General features: G+C 45.1%; 1 long non-coding RNA gene across 1 annotated transcript; it reads right to left on the bottom strand.

Moving 5' to 3' along the window:
* Positions 1-956: 956 nt before the first annotated feature.
* On the bottom strand, positions 957-6,677 carry LOC112586817. Its single transcript, XR_003111255.3, has 2 exons — positions 3,583-6,677; positions 957-2,259 (listed from the first exon to the last, which is right to left on the bottom strand). It is a non-coding gene; the product is annotated as an uncharacterized LOC112586817 (long non-coding RNA).
* Positions 6,678-14,957: the final 8,280 nt, after the last annotated feature.

The following is a 14,957-nucleotide window of genomic DNA, read 5'->3' as shown; positions in this document are numbered from 1 at the left end:
TTAGAAGAGATTATTCAGAAAACTCTATAGGAAGTATATTTTACAAATTCGAGTATTATTATTTGTATCATAGAACAGACTGTTTAGTGGGTAATGCGATATAATGTTTCAGCCTATATATTGAAATAAACCAAACCTAGGAGAAGGCAATGGCACCCCACTCCAGTACTTTGCCTGGAAAATCCCATGGATGGAGGAGCCTGGTGGGCTGCAGTCCATGGGGTCGCTAAGAGTTGGACACGGCTAAGCGACTTCGCTTTCACTTTTTACTTTTATGCATTGGAGAAGGAAATGGCAACCCACTCCAGTGTTCTTGCCTGGAGAATCCCAGGGATAGGGCAGCCTGTTGGGCTGCCATCTATGGGGTCGCACAGAGTCGGACACGACTGAAGTGACTTAGCAGCAGCAGCAGGAATAGATCAGCAATAAACTCGTCAAAAAATTGAAATATGACTTAAAGTAGAGCCTCGACTGTTTTTGACCTCTAGTTTATTTTGTTAGATCCTATCTTCCATGTATATTACTGTTTCTTTCTTTTGCTTAGCTTGGTCAAGAATTCTTCTCTGTCCTTTTCTGTCTTCAAGGAGTGTTATAAACATGAGGAAGCGTCTCTCTCAAGAAAATGTGATATTTGTGCCTGTATTTACAGGTTTCCCCTCCTCCCCCACAGTATCGTTTAGTTTTCAACCAGCACACAGTTCTTGTTTTGTTTGCTTAGTTTTCCTAGATCTGCACCCTCGAGGGCTCTGGGCTCTTCAGATTTTGTGTTGCGAGAAGAAGCCCACGCCCCAAGGGCAGAAAGCTTAGGTCCCTGCACCAGCTGGGGTGCTGCTTTCTAGTCTAGGGCAGATGGCTGATCCTTCAGATTTTCTGAGATTCAGCTTTTGTAACTGTTTACAGAGTTGTTTTGGACATCGAACAAAATAATGACTACTCAGATGCAAATTATGCATTGCTATTAGTAAAGTTTCTATTTTATTCCGAGACAGAGGAGCGGTGGTAGTCATCCATTTGGTATTTCTTTTCTTCCTGCCCCTCGTTTTACACGTTTTCCTCCTCTATTCCTGTTCCTGGTTCTCTTCAAATTTCATGAGCTGAAAATGATGTCATCATTATTAAGTCATGACGCTGAGTCAGGCGTTGAGAATATGAATCAGCTGAAATTAAGGGAAGAGTCATCTCAAGGCCAGAAGGACCTAACACTACGGAGTCAACTTCTGTTGAAGACAGAGAACTGTCTTTCATTGTAAAGTTCTAAGTGAAACCATAAGTCAGAGTAATAAGCCAGAACTTCTAGGGCAAAGAACTGGGAACTCAATAGGCAATGAATCAAGAGTCAGAGGAATTGACAAATAGCTGCAGAGGGCAGTTTTGAACCTGTAGGCCTAGTAACCTATAATCATCCTTGAAGACAGGAATATCATAATCTCAGCAAGCTGAATAAAGGCGTCCAACCAGTGAATCAAGGCAGTAGTTATGCAATGGCTTGCCTTGCAGTTCCAAAGCTTGCTGACAAGAGATTCTCTTTCTCTCCACCCTTTCATTGAAGTTTCTTGACCCAAGAGGGCTGAACACCTGGTAGGAGCCCATGCCTAAATCAGATTCCTTAAGCACTGGTTATTATCATCCACCATGTTTCAGTTGTGATTGATGTATTTATAAGTCAGCAATTCAAACTTGTCTGCGAAACTCTAGTGCACAGAGTCTCAATCTTTGATTTTAAGCCACAGCCCCTTTGGAAGTCTGGTAGGGCCTCTGGATCACTTCTCAGAATGATTCTGAAAAGTATAAAACAGAATACATAGGATGCTAAGGAAACCAATTGTATTGAAGAAGTGATAAAGCAACATAGATGCTTCTTAGTACATTAAGTGAGATGTATTGGTGGGTTTAGTAAGTGTTGTACTTTCAAAGTAGTGATGAATGTTAATGATATTTCAAGATATTGACAACAATGGTTGGTGACTGTAACTCTTATGGTTTGTTCCCTATTTCATAATTGAAAGAAATACTAAATTTCAGTAACAGATTAGTGAAAATAAATCTTTCCCCGATCCAAATATATAGATCCCTGGAATACCATATAGACGCCCCATTGGATGTCTGTGGACCTAAGGTAAACACTCCTACTGGAGTGGCCTCTTTACCTCTGGCCCAGAGGACAGGCCCACGGACTGAGATGAATAGCATTACTTGTATCTTCTTAATGTATCTGCGTATAAACCCAACTTTCACAGCTCCTCTCCAAACGGCATTCATCTGTTTAATGGCAAGAAGGAAACGTAAAATGCATTTGGGAACTAGAGGCAACATGTGCCTGCTTTGTGCTTTTGCTCAGGTGAGCAGGTATTCTTACAACAGGTAGTCAGGGTTTTAGCGTACTTGTCGAAATAAACTTCTGGAATCATCTTGACTTTAGGTAAGGGTTTCCAGGGCCTTCAGGGAATCCAAGAAGGCTCGTACAAACGTGGGCTAACATCAGGATCAAGAAAAGCTAAGGCCCACACTAGCGTGATGTGAAGAGGCAAGGAGTGTTTGGGCTCGGACATTTGAATAAGCCCAGGCTGGGCAGAGTTTAGTACAGCTTCAGGCCTGGGAGCTGGGGTAGCTGCAGAGTGTGGACCAAACAAGCTGTTTTTTTTACCGGTTTCACAGTGAACACATTTTTCAGTCACTCCCCAATGTCAGTAGAAACAGAAACAATACCCACTATTTTAGTTTGGGGGAGCTAGTTTTGTTTTAGAGGCTTAAAGAAGCAAAGAATGTACTAATGTCCACAGTTAGGCAATCTTGATATAGAATGTGTGCTCCAGGAAGCAAGAGGATTAACAGAGCTTAGAAGTAATATGCTTTAACCTTTCAGTGACATAGATTTTTATTTTGGCATCTTTTTTTTTTTTTAAGGGGAGGATGTTGCTACAGTGTTTTTCTTTTAACATGTACAACTTTTGCCGTAAGTTGTATGGGCATGAGCCAGATTTTATACACTTACATGTGTTAGATGTCTATGTGTGTTTGTATGTAGAAACTCTAATACTTTGGCCACTTCATGTGAAGAGTTGACTCATTGGAAAAGACCCTGATGCTGGGAGGGATTGGGGACAGGAGGAGAAGGGGATGACAGACGATGAGGTGGCTGGATGGCATCACCGACTCAATGGACATGGGTTTGGGTAGACTCCGGGAGTTGGTGATGGACAGGGAGGCCTGGTGTGCTGTGATTCATGGGGTTGCAAAGAGTTGGACACGACTGAGCAACTGAACTGAACTGAAGTCTAGTTTTATTTTTGTACATATTGTTGTCTGTTACCTGGATAAAGAAGCATTTGGAAAATAGAGGGAGAGTAAATCAAAGGGCTGATACCTGCATGCTCATTTACGTACTTCTTTGTTCCTGAGTCACAAGGACAGTATTTCCAAACAAATGTCAGAGGGAGTGATGCCTGCCCTGATAAAGGTTGTGTCAAAACTGGATGAGGGAACTGCTATGAATAGAAAAATGGACTTCAGGTAGTGTGGTCGGTTAAGAAATGAAGACGTGAGGCCATACTCAGAGAACGACAGATTTACTTATGACAATACCTGTGTTTCTGAAGTGCGTGCCGTCTGACTGGTGGACGGTCCTCAGGCTGATGGAGGAACTGCCAATGTGTCTGGAAGATGGACCAGGTTGGCTGAAGATGGAGATCTGGGGGCAGCTGCTGCTCCTTGTAAGCAGTGGGAACGCCAAGGGGGCAAGGGGCAGCTCTCCAGCTTAGCCTTGCGGGTATCCGTGCCCTTTGCTCTGGGGCGCATCCTTCACAGCAGCCTGAAGCTGTCCCGGCGCATCTGCAGACTTCCTTTTGGTTTCTGTGTTTTCTGAGCAGCAGTGTTGTCTCCCGTCGGCCCCAGCTCAGAAACTCTCAGGCCACGCTACTGCCGTTCTCTGTGCTTGTGTGTGGTGACCCTGGCCCATGGAGTCCTCTCCATTTTCCATCCCCTTTCTCAGAACTATGATGGTGAAAGTCCCAGCCAAGGTTCTATCCAGGGATGTGGTCTCAGAATTTAACTATAGGAAAAATACCATCTTGAATTTTCCCCAGAACTCAGCTTTGCAGGGTTTTAAATGGAATTGTGAACCACTTGGGGGTCCTTTGCACTCAAGAGGAAAAAATGTGTTCCCTGGTTTTCTTTAAGGAAGCCATTTCCTTTCTGGAATATTAAAACAAAACAAAACATTGCACACTGCGTTCTGGGAGCTGCAGGAGGATTAAGAGTGACCTTTAGCTGAGGAGCCAGGCAGCACAACTACAGAAGATTCTGACCTATTTTCTTTTTATGTGTATAATATTGCGCCTCTGTGGAAAACAGTGGCAAGGTTCTAAGCCAGCCTCAAGCAGATGCTAAATATTCTCAGAGAGATGACCTTGAATCAGTAGAGAAATTGTCTAAGTATGTACCAGGGTAAACCCAGTTCAAATCTGTTACAGGCATCTCCCTCTCAAAGAAGGGGTTAGAATTTCTGTTTAAAAGACAAGATATAAGATAAAGTGTACATCATGGTAATACCATTTCCTTATACCAGCTTTATATTGGTTGACAGCTGGTGGCTCAGACCAGGTAAAGAATCTGCCTGAAATGCAGGAAATCTGGGTTGTATCCCTGGAGCGGGAAGATCCCCTGGAAAAGGGAATGGCTACCCACTCCAATATTCTTGCCTGGAGAATTCCATAGACAGAGGAGCCTGGTGGGCTATAGTCCATTGGGTTGCAAAGAGTCAGACTAATACTTTTAGAGATAAGGTTCGTAGAGCAGTGATATCGTTGAGTTATACAATTACATAACAGCTGTAATAAACAGGTTGATAAGAACATTCATCTTTAAAACAAAATCTTCCTTTGTATTAAATAGTTAATATGGCAGCATAAATATGGCAATCAAAGGATGAAGCATAATAAACAAGTGGAGTTAATTCAGAAAGAAAATAAACATTTATGAAATAGCTACTATGAGCTGGGCACTGTGTAGGGACTTTGGCCTGCATTATTCCACTTGATTCTGACAACAGACTGGAAATATTGAGTATTTGAACGAACAGAAAACAGACGGTCAGAGAAGAGTGATTTCATTGAGGGCATAAAGTAATTGTACCACCCGAGAGGTGAGCCCATATCTGTATTGAAAAGCCCGCTGTCTTGTCATCCTAACCCCCTACCTCAGGTTACTTAGGATAAATGTGGTTCATCATTTCTTCTCTTTCCTTTTAACTTTTATCATGCCTTCAAAGGGCATGGTCACACTCTCCATAGTGCCTTTAAAAAAAAAAACTCACTTATTTGGCTGTGCAGGGTCTTAATTGTAGCATGCAGGATCTTTTTAGTTGTGGGGTGTGACCTCTTAGTTGCGGCATGTGGGACCTGGTTCCGTGACCAGGGATCAAACCCAGGCCCCCTGCATTGGGAGTGTGGAGTCTTAACCACTGGACCATCGGGGAAGTCCCTCCATAGTGGCTTTCATCATCATTATCACCGTCATAATAATGGTGACCATCCACCGACCCCATTTAATGCCTTTAATTAATACTGTTGTTGCTTAGAGATATCTCATCTTACCCGTGTTTTATATTCTTTACCCTCTTCCATGAAACCTACAAAAGGGATGAAATGTAAAAGGATGAAATTTTGATAGAAAAAGTCCATTTGCAACGAAACTTGGAAATAGCCAAAATCTCAAACTCACATTATCTGCCAAGATTAGTGAATCAGGACTGAGTCAAGGGAGGCTGTAGAGAGCTGAGACGCACCTTCTGGGTTGCAGTTAGGATTCAGATTCCTCTCAAAGCTGGAAGTGGCCCAGGTGATGCTCCTTTCCTCAGACCAAGGACTGAAGGTGGGGTTGGGACACGAGACAAATGCACTTCGTGTGGGGGTTGTTCTTCATAGTAGAGAAGAGAGGATGGTGAGGCAGATGGAAGGACACTGTTGGGCAAGACATATTTATTTCCCCCTCAATAGAATTCCTATTGAGGAGGCGAAGCAGAGAGGATGACTCAGTGGTAATGGCAGCCAGTTTTACAGTGGCTGATGAGAGTCAAACAAGGAACTACAAATAGATGTAAACAACTAAACAAAAGCTTCAAGGGCCACAGTCTCTCACCATCCTTCCTGACGTCGGGCTTAGGGGACTCCCTTATGAGGGAGGTCACAGAATACGATGACTGTGGCTAAACTACTCTTGAGTCTGTTGAATCAGACCCAGTGTGAACCCTGCAGCTGCCCTAGCTTACCCACGGCTCCTCTCCATATTCACCCTCCTCTCCAGCCCTGACAGGACAGCATTCCCTTCAGAGCAAAGTCCGTGTTTCCATGCAGACTGAGGCATACTAGTAAGACCAAGAGCAAATTTAAAAAGAAGTGAAAAGGAGGAAAGAAACGCAATGATCAGAATGCAGATGAAGGCTGCTGTTCAAAAGAATTATCCCAGTGAACCACAGAATCTCAGATGCACATTTACCTCTTCTCCCAAAGAAATAAAAGAAAAATACGTCTTTCAAAAATGATTCGAGAATAAAAAAGAGATCAAAGAAGAATAAGGAAAAGTAAGTTCAGAAAACTAAGATCATGGCATCTGGTCCCATCACTTCATGGCAAATAGATGGGGAAACAGTGACGGACTTTATTTTTTTGGGCTGCAAAGTTACTGCAGATAGTGACTGCAACCATGAAATTGCTCCTGTTTTGGGCTCCAAAGTTACTGCAGATAGTGACTGCAACCATGAAATTGCTTGCTCCTTGGAAGAAAAGCTATGACCAACCCAGACAGCATATTAAAAAGCAGAGACATTACTTTGCCGACAAAGGTCTGTCTAGTCAAAGCTATGGTTTTTCCAGTGGTCATGTATGGATGTGAGAGTTGGACTGTAAAGAAAGCTGAGTGCCGAAGAATTGATGCTTTTGAGCTGTGGTGTTGGAGAAGACTCTTGAGAGTCCCTTGGACTGCAAGGAGATCCAACCAGTCCATCCTAAAGAAAATCAGTCCTGAATCTTCACTGGAAGGACTGATGTTGAAGCTGAAACTCCAATACTTTGGCCACCTGATGAGAAGAACTGACTCATTGGAAAAGACCCCAATGCTGGGAAAGATTGAAGGCGGGAGGAGAAGGGGCTGACAGAGGATGAGATGGTTGGATGGCATCACCGACTCAATGGACATGAGTTTGAGGAAACTCCGGGAGTTGGTGGTGGACAGGGAGGCCTGGCGTGCTGCAGTCCATGGGGTTGCAAAGAGTCGGACATGACTGAGCTACTGAACTGAATTTAAAGTGAGTTAAGAGTTATGAAAGAAATTTAAGATAATAAAAACATCCTAGAAATGAGAACCACATTAGAACAGATGTTGAAAACATATTCAGCAGTGCAGAGGTCAGATTAGAGAGAATAAAATAGCATTTACAGGATTAAAAAAAAAAACAAATAAATGAAATTAAATAGAAGGAAGATAGCAGTTATTAAAGACAGTCAACAGCCAGTCAGTATCTGGGGGTAGTGGTATCCCTGAAGTAGAGACCAGAACAAATGCAGCAGGAAATACAAATGTCAAAAATAAAACTCCACTGATACAAAGTATGATCTGATTTTGCCGATGAAGAGATTTCAGAGGAAAAAAGCTGACAACAGAGTAATCAACACAATGACAGAGTGAGTCAAGCTACTGAAATCTAAGGACAATGTAAGAATTCCTAGGCATCTAGGCAGAAAAATAAAATTTCCTATAAGGAGGGAAAGAGTAGGCTGACCTCAGATTTCTCAACAGAGATACTCAATTATAGAGAAAAGTGGACAACGCAATCTGGTTAGCCACAGGATGAATCAAAATTAAGTCTCAGGAAGGTGTAGTGTCAGAGGACTGAGAGGGAGTCTTAAATCCATTTAGTAGAGCTAAACCAGATGCATGCAAAATTATGGTTCAAGAACAGAATTTAATAACTATTTTAAATGCTAAACATATAAAATAAACATACAATGCAGCATATTATATGATGTAATAGCCCAGAATTGTCAGTAGGGAAATTTGCATTTTTCTTCTCTCCTTATTCACAGCATCCAAGGTTGCTGAAATCGAGAAACAAAATATCCTTGATCATTTTTAGAAATTGATGCACAATATTTAAAAGTTGTACATTTGTAAATTATTTCTGAACATCCTGTAAACAGTCTTTGTATTTTATGGCTTTCTCATGCTTTAAGAGGATTTAGCGAGTGGGGGCAAGGTCGAGTTTTGTCAGGAGGGATACTGACCAGTTGAAAAGAGAATTTATCTGGCTATTGTTGGTAATGATTTTAGTTTTTCACTACCAGGAATAATCTGAATCTCAACCAGGAGTGATTAAACTATAAAATTATGATAAAACAGTGGAATACCATGCAACTCTTAAAAAGAATGAAAGACTTCAACAGGGACTAAAATGGAATGATGTGCAAGTCATGTTGTTAAGTAAAAAAAATTAAGCTGCAGGCCTACAGTTCGATATCCTATTTGAACAGAAGGAAAAACTGTGTATGAATATGTACCCTTTGCAGCGCCTTTTGGGGCTTAGAGCAGGGGAGTGAGAACAGGGGTCTTCTACTTTGTACATTATTTACTAGGTGCTGTTTGAAATTTTTGTAAAGGTATAAATGACTCTTTTTTTTTTCCCTCAACAAAAGAAAAGATAAAGGACAAAGTGATTTTTTGTTGAATGACCAGTTATGGTCAGTGAGTTAGAAAGCTATCTGGTGAAACTGATTTGCTTGGAAGTGTCCCTTAAGATTCTGTTTCCACTTAGGTGGGCACTTGGTCTGACTGTGATGGAGCGCACCCCACCTCTGGGCAGAATACAGGTGGAGGGGATGGTTGAGATAGTGGAGGATGCCAGGGGGCACCATCAGTGATCTGTGGAATGGCCCGAACTCAAGGATGGGGTTAACAGAGCAGAAGGCTGGGTTTCAGAGAGCGGACTGAGGTGTTTGCCTGGTTGAAGGGGCCCAGGCAATGGAAAATAGCTGGCCCAGAGCTCAGCTAGGGAAATGGATATCTTACATCCTGTAAAAAGAGGTTTACTCCAGGACTCTTAGAGGAAAAACAGTTCCAAGGAGACCTGGGGCACCCATGTCACCAGGTAAATTTGGGGGATCAGCACCAAGTCTGGGAGGCAAGGAGCACTGGCAGGATGTGGGGGGCACTCAGGGTGTCAGCTGGGAAAGGCAAGAGTTCCGTTCTTGTCCTAGACATGATGCCACCTGACCCTCTGGCCTGTTCTTGCAGGGATGTCCCACTTCATGCTTTAAAGTGTTTAAGGGGAGGACTCATTGAGGACACCTGCGGAAAAGCCTGGACAAGGCACAAAGCGTTGTCCATTGTAAAGTGGGCTTTAAGCAAATAGCCCCCTCGCCTCCCTGCTTTACCTCATTTTATTGTCTGAAGCGCCTTTTTCAGCTTCCCCGACCTTTTGGGATCTCTCTCTCTCTCCACTCTTGTTTCGTATCCTGCTTGCCCACCAATTGCTTTGTTAGAGTCACACCACAGATGATTTCCCTGACTGCTGACAACAGAGAGAATGGGCTGGCAGTTTCAGTAGTACGGATGTTATTTCTTTTTTTCCACAGAGAAACTGCCTCTGGCTGATAGGGCTCTGTCATCATGGCCAAGACTTCTTGCCGTCACCCCAGATGCCTCCCCTCGGCGGCAGGTACCTCCTGGCCTTGGCTCCCTGTATGCTTGTTCTGCACCAGCCTCCAGCCTCAGGGGAGACTGTGGGCTCCCCAATTCCTGGGAAAGGCGGTCACTGTTTCTCCCCAGCCCACACCTATCCCTGTGAAAGCTAATGGACCGGTTGGGGAGCCACTGGCCACTTAATCGGTGTCTCTCAATTTTGGAAACTTTCCTCAGAACTTATTAGCAGCAGGAGGAGGCCCCAAGGAAGGAACGTCAAGTACTCAGATGCCTCTGAGAGGCAGTAACCTCCAGTGACTACACCTCAGGAGGGAACCATGTCTGGCCTTTCTGGGTGTTATCTCCCCAGAATCGCTTAGCATGGGCAAAGCTGCCATGGAGAGAACCAAGTTCAGCAACAGAAAGTTCAGTTCAGTTCAGTCACTCAGTCATGTCCAACTCTTTGCGACCCCATGGACTGCAGCACGCCAGGCCTCCCTGTCCATCACCAACTCCCAGAGCTTGCTCAAAGTCATGTCCATTGAGTCGGCGATGCCATCCAACCATCTTATCCTCTGTCATCCCCTTCTCCTCCCGCTTTCAATCTTTCCCAGCATCAGGGTCTTTTCCAATGAGTCAGCTCTTTGCATCTGGTGGCCGAAATATTGGAGTTCCAGCTTCAACATCAGTCCTTCCAATGAAGATTCAGGACTTATTTCCTTTAGGATGGACTGGTTGGATCTCCTTGCAGTCCAAGGGACTCTCAAGAGTCTTCTCCAACACCACAGTTCAAAAGCATCTGTTCTTTGGTGCTCAGTTTTCTTTATAGTCCAACTCTCACATCCATACATGACCACTGGAAAAACCATTGCTTTGACTAGACAGACCTTTGTTGGCAAAATAATGTCTCTGCTTTTTAATATGCTGTCTAGGTTGGTCATACCTTTCCTTCCAAGGAGCAAGCATCTTTTAATTTCATGGCTGCAGTCACCATCTGCAGTGACTTTGGAGCCCCCCAAAATAAAGTCTCTCACTGTTTCCATTATTTCCCCATCTATTTGCTATGAAGTGACGGGACCTGATGCGATGATCTTAGTTTTCTGAATGTTGAGCTTTAAGCCAACATTCAGAATATCATGGCTTAAAACAATAACTTTCAAAAGTTATTGAAATATCAATAACCTCAGATATGCAGATGACACCACCCTTACAGCAGAAAGTGAAGAATTAAAGAGCCTCTTGATGAAAGTGAAAGAGGAGAGTGAAAAAGTTGGCTTAAAGCTCAACATTCAGCAGCAGAAAAGCAAGACCCTAAATGGTGGCGCTTGTTAATGAGAAGCGATTTGCATGAATGTGCAATCAGTGAGTGATGCTGAAGGCCTTCCTCTCAGGGCCTTTCAAACGTGTTCTCTCTTCCTGGTACCTACCTTCTCTTCCTCATCCTTAATGCCAGTTCTCCAGAAGGCCTTGCCCCCTTCCCTCACTGCCCCATGTCCCCGTATTCCTCACTCTCAGAGATACCCTTTTATTTTGCAGCCTTTACCACATTGGAATGAAATAATTTGTGTAGTTCGCATTTGTCCTGTTCAGTGGTACCTTCCCACCACCTAGCCCAGTGCCCAGGTGCACATAACTTTGTTGGATGAAAGCGTGAGTTCTGTGGTGGAGGAGCTCCTATGTGTATATGACAGGGTTCTGACAGCGTGGGATGAAGTCACAAGATGATAGATGGCACCTACCCCTATGGCATAAAGCAAGATGCTGGGCTTGTAGAGGAGGTTATCAGAAAACCCAGTCTTATTCCCTATAGCTCCTGGCCCCTCACTGGCAGAAGGGGTTGATGCTGAGAAGTCAGCCGACATGGGAAATCAGAGGCCTTCTGTGAAGAGTTGTGTGCCTCCCCTCACCACGGACTGAGAGTGGCTTCGTGGAGATCACTTAGATGTTGGCAAAGATACAGAGAAAAGGGAACCTGGTACACTGTTGGTGGGAATGCAAATTAGTGTCGCCACTATGGAAAACAGTATGGAAGTTCCTTAAAAAATTATAAATAGAACTACCATATGACCCAGCAATCCCACTTCTGGATGTTTGCCCAAAGGGATGGAAATTATTAAAAAGTTCACAGAGATACCTGCACACCCATGTTCATTGCAACACATTTGTGATAGCTGAGATAGGGAAACGACCGGGATGCTCACAGATGAATGAATGGGCAAAGAAAATGCGGTGTGTACACGCAGGGGAGGATTCGTCAGCCTTGAACAAGAAGTCTTTCCATTTGTGAGAACATGAATGGACCTGGAGGACATTATGCAAAATGAAATCAGTCAGACAGAGCAAGACAGATTCTTTGTTTTCTCACTTGTATGTGGAATCTACGATAGTCAGACTCATAGAGGCAGAGTAGAGTGGCGGTTACCAGGGCCTGGGATGGGGGTGGAGGTGGAGAGGTGATGGCCAGAGGCAACATGGCTTCGGCAATGCAAGAGAAGTTCTGAGATCCACTACACAGCAGAGTGCCTACAGCTAACGGTACCGTATTACATAAAATTTGCTAAGAGGGCAGATACCATATTAGGTATTCTTATTCCATGCATGTACACACACAAATGACTATAATAAAGGGGGCAAGAGGAGACTTTGGGAGGTGATGGACGTGTTTGTGGCCTTGATGGCTTCAGCAGTGTACACACTTATCCTCAAACTCACTGAGTTGTACGCATTAAATATATACAGCTTTTTACATGTAATCGCACTCCAGGAAAGTTAAAAAGAAAACTTGATTTGTGACTCTGCAAGCCAAGGGGACACAGAGGGGGTTGGAAACTGATTTATGTCTGAAAACTCCCCCGGACCTACAGCAGAGGGGAGCTATGCGTTTGGAAGTCTCTGCGCTTGTGAAGGCTGCAGGGCCCAAAGTGCTGATCTGTGTGTGTGGCTGGGCTGTGAGGGTGATGAGAGACCAAACACAGCACCTCTAGCTGGCATGTCAGTGTGGGTCTTCCGAAAGGGCTCTAAGCTGCTGGCTTCCTGCCTGAAGGAGTGGGCAGGGGCTGTGCTCCTAGAGGGCCGGCGTAGGAGATGCTCTGAGAGCTCTGGAGGAGAGGCTGGAGGGCCCGGCGGGGCGCTGTCCCAGGCCCCTGGGCCTGGCTCTGACAGTGCCTAGAGCAAGCCAAGGACAAATAGGTTCCCCCTTACACCTCCTCCCTGCCCTCTGCTTCTTCAACCCTGGGGATGCGGTGGAGGGGGGGAACCGAGAGGTGGGAGGAGGGGGACAGGTGGCGAGAAGCATTTGGCTTCCCCCCTAAAGCAGGCATAAGCTAGCAGAGCAGAGAAGCGTTCATGTTAAACGCATTGTAGAATTTTGGCTGCGATAGCAGACTGGACCTCCTGGTTACCAACATGAAACCTATGCTGAAGGTGACCCCAGGGCTTCTCCTCTAAGATGCACTGTCCTAGAGGAATTAGACCTGCCAGAGCTTTCATCTCTGGGGACAAACAGCCATGAAAGTAGGTACGTGGGACCGGCCCACCAGTCCCTCTAGTTGGAGGCAACAATCTCTTATGTCATCCTGAATACACCATGGTACATAACCTTATATAACCATCCTTATGTAACCATTTCAGCCTTACATAACCGGGGTATCTAACCAAGTTAGATACTGTCCTAACTCACCGGGGATGATGGAAGGAAGATTCAGGACTGTAGGCGAGTTGCCCTGGGCGAGATGGGTAAATGTCAGAACCAGGGCTCGGCCCTGGCAGGTAGGGACTCCATGTGCTATGCTGCTGTCTATACTGCAAGGAACTTTAACTTCCAGAGTCTGCGTGTCTTGCTTGTCAGTTTGGAACTTCTATCGGTAAGCGGAGAGGTCTTTCATCAAAGAGATAGGACGCGCAAGTTAGCAGAAGGGAGGAGCCATGACAGATCACTGGGATGAGAACAGTGAGTTAAAGGAAGAGCAGGTGGGTGGTGATAATTGGCTATGGCGGCATAAAGCCTCGTCAACAGGGGCAGGAGGGGAAGGGAAAATGGGGAGAGACGGGAGGCGCTTTGCCAGCCGTCCCCAGTGCCCCCTTACAGCTGTTCTCAGCTGCAGAGTTTGTAGCTCAGGTGGCAGCGAGAGCCCTGGAGACCCTCTTGGCAACCCCTTTGACAAGGCTGCCTTAAATTGAACTCTGTTCCTTGAGAGGGGAAGGGCAAGTCTGCAGGCCTGAGAGAGTCATTTTCTCAAGAGCCTTTTCCCCAAAGCCTCGTAACCGAAATGAACCGTGTCAACCCCCTCTGGTAACTAGCTGATGAGAAGCATTTAGACTTGTATACGAGGCTCTTTTTAAAAACTCTCCCCGATGAAAACATGTGGAAAAGAAAATTAATAGAGAGGATGTTAAAAGCGAAGCTTTAGTTTGGAATACACGCATCCGCACCGCATCTGAGAGACTGGTAATCGGGATGTGAAGAGTCGCTAACGCGGTGCTTGAAAAGGTCCACCAAGAAACCCTGTTTGCAGGGCGCTCAGGAGCAGAGACTTTGAAATGCTCTAGGTTGTGGTTCTCTACCACAGGGGCTCAGTTACTGTTATGCAAAAATCTCAGAGGGTTTTCAGTTCTGGCTGGCTGCTGCTTTGTCAGGTACGTTGCCGTAAGACCCGCCCCCCACCCCCACCCCCGCCACAGGTCGAAATAAAAGATGGAAAGAAATAATTAGAAAATAAGAGTTAGTTGCTTCAGTCATGTCCGACTCTTTGAGACCGCGTGGACTGTAGCCCACCAGGCTCCTCTGCCCATGTCATTTTCCCAGCAAGAATACTGGAGTGGGTTGCCATTCCCTTCTCCAGGGGATCTTCCTGACCCAGGGCTCGAACCCGCATCTCTTGTGTCTCCTGCATTGCCAGACAGGTTCTTTACCGGCTGAGTCACTGGGGAGGCAATTAGAAAATAAACAGCAAAAAAAAAATAACAAAAAAAAACAACAGAAAACTTACTAGCTGCTGAGCACAGCTCTAGATATATATTATCACAACCCTCTGAGGCAGGTACTGTTCCACTCAGTGGGAAGCTGAGGCTGGATGGCTTTGCAGACTGGCCCGTGCTCTGCAGCTGGACTCCGTGCTCTGCACCGCTGGTTCTGTGGCTTCTTGTTCAGCACTTTCCTCTCCTCCTTGTCTTCCTGTCACTTCCCAGCAGTGGATGCTGGGCTGTTCTCGGCCTCCCCAGGAAGAATGTGAGCTCCCAGGGTCTCCTGCTCTGGTGGCTACCAGTTAATATTTTCATCATCTACAAAA

This window comes from Bubalus bubalis, chromosome 9, assembly GCF_019923935.1.
Source record: "Bubalus bubalis isolate 160015118507 breed Murrah chromosome 9, NDDB_SH_1, whole genome shotgun sequence".
Lineage (NCBI taxonomy): Eukaryota > Metazoa > Chordata > Mammalia > Artiodactyla > Bovidae > Bubalus > Bubalus bubalis.
The sequence above is the reverse complement of the archived record's forward strand: the minus strand, read 5'-3'. Positions and strand labels throughout refer to the sequence as shown.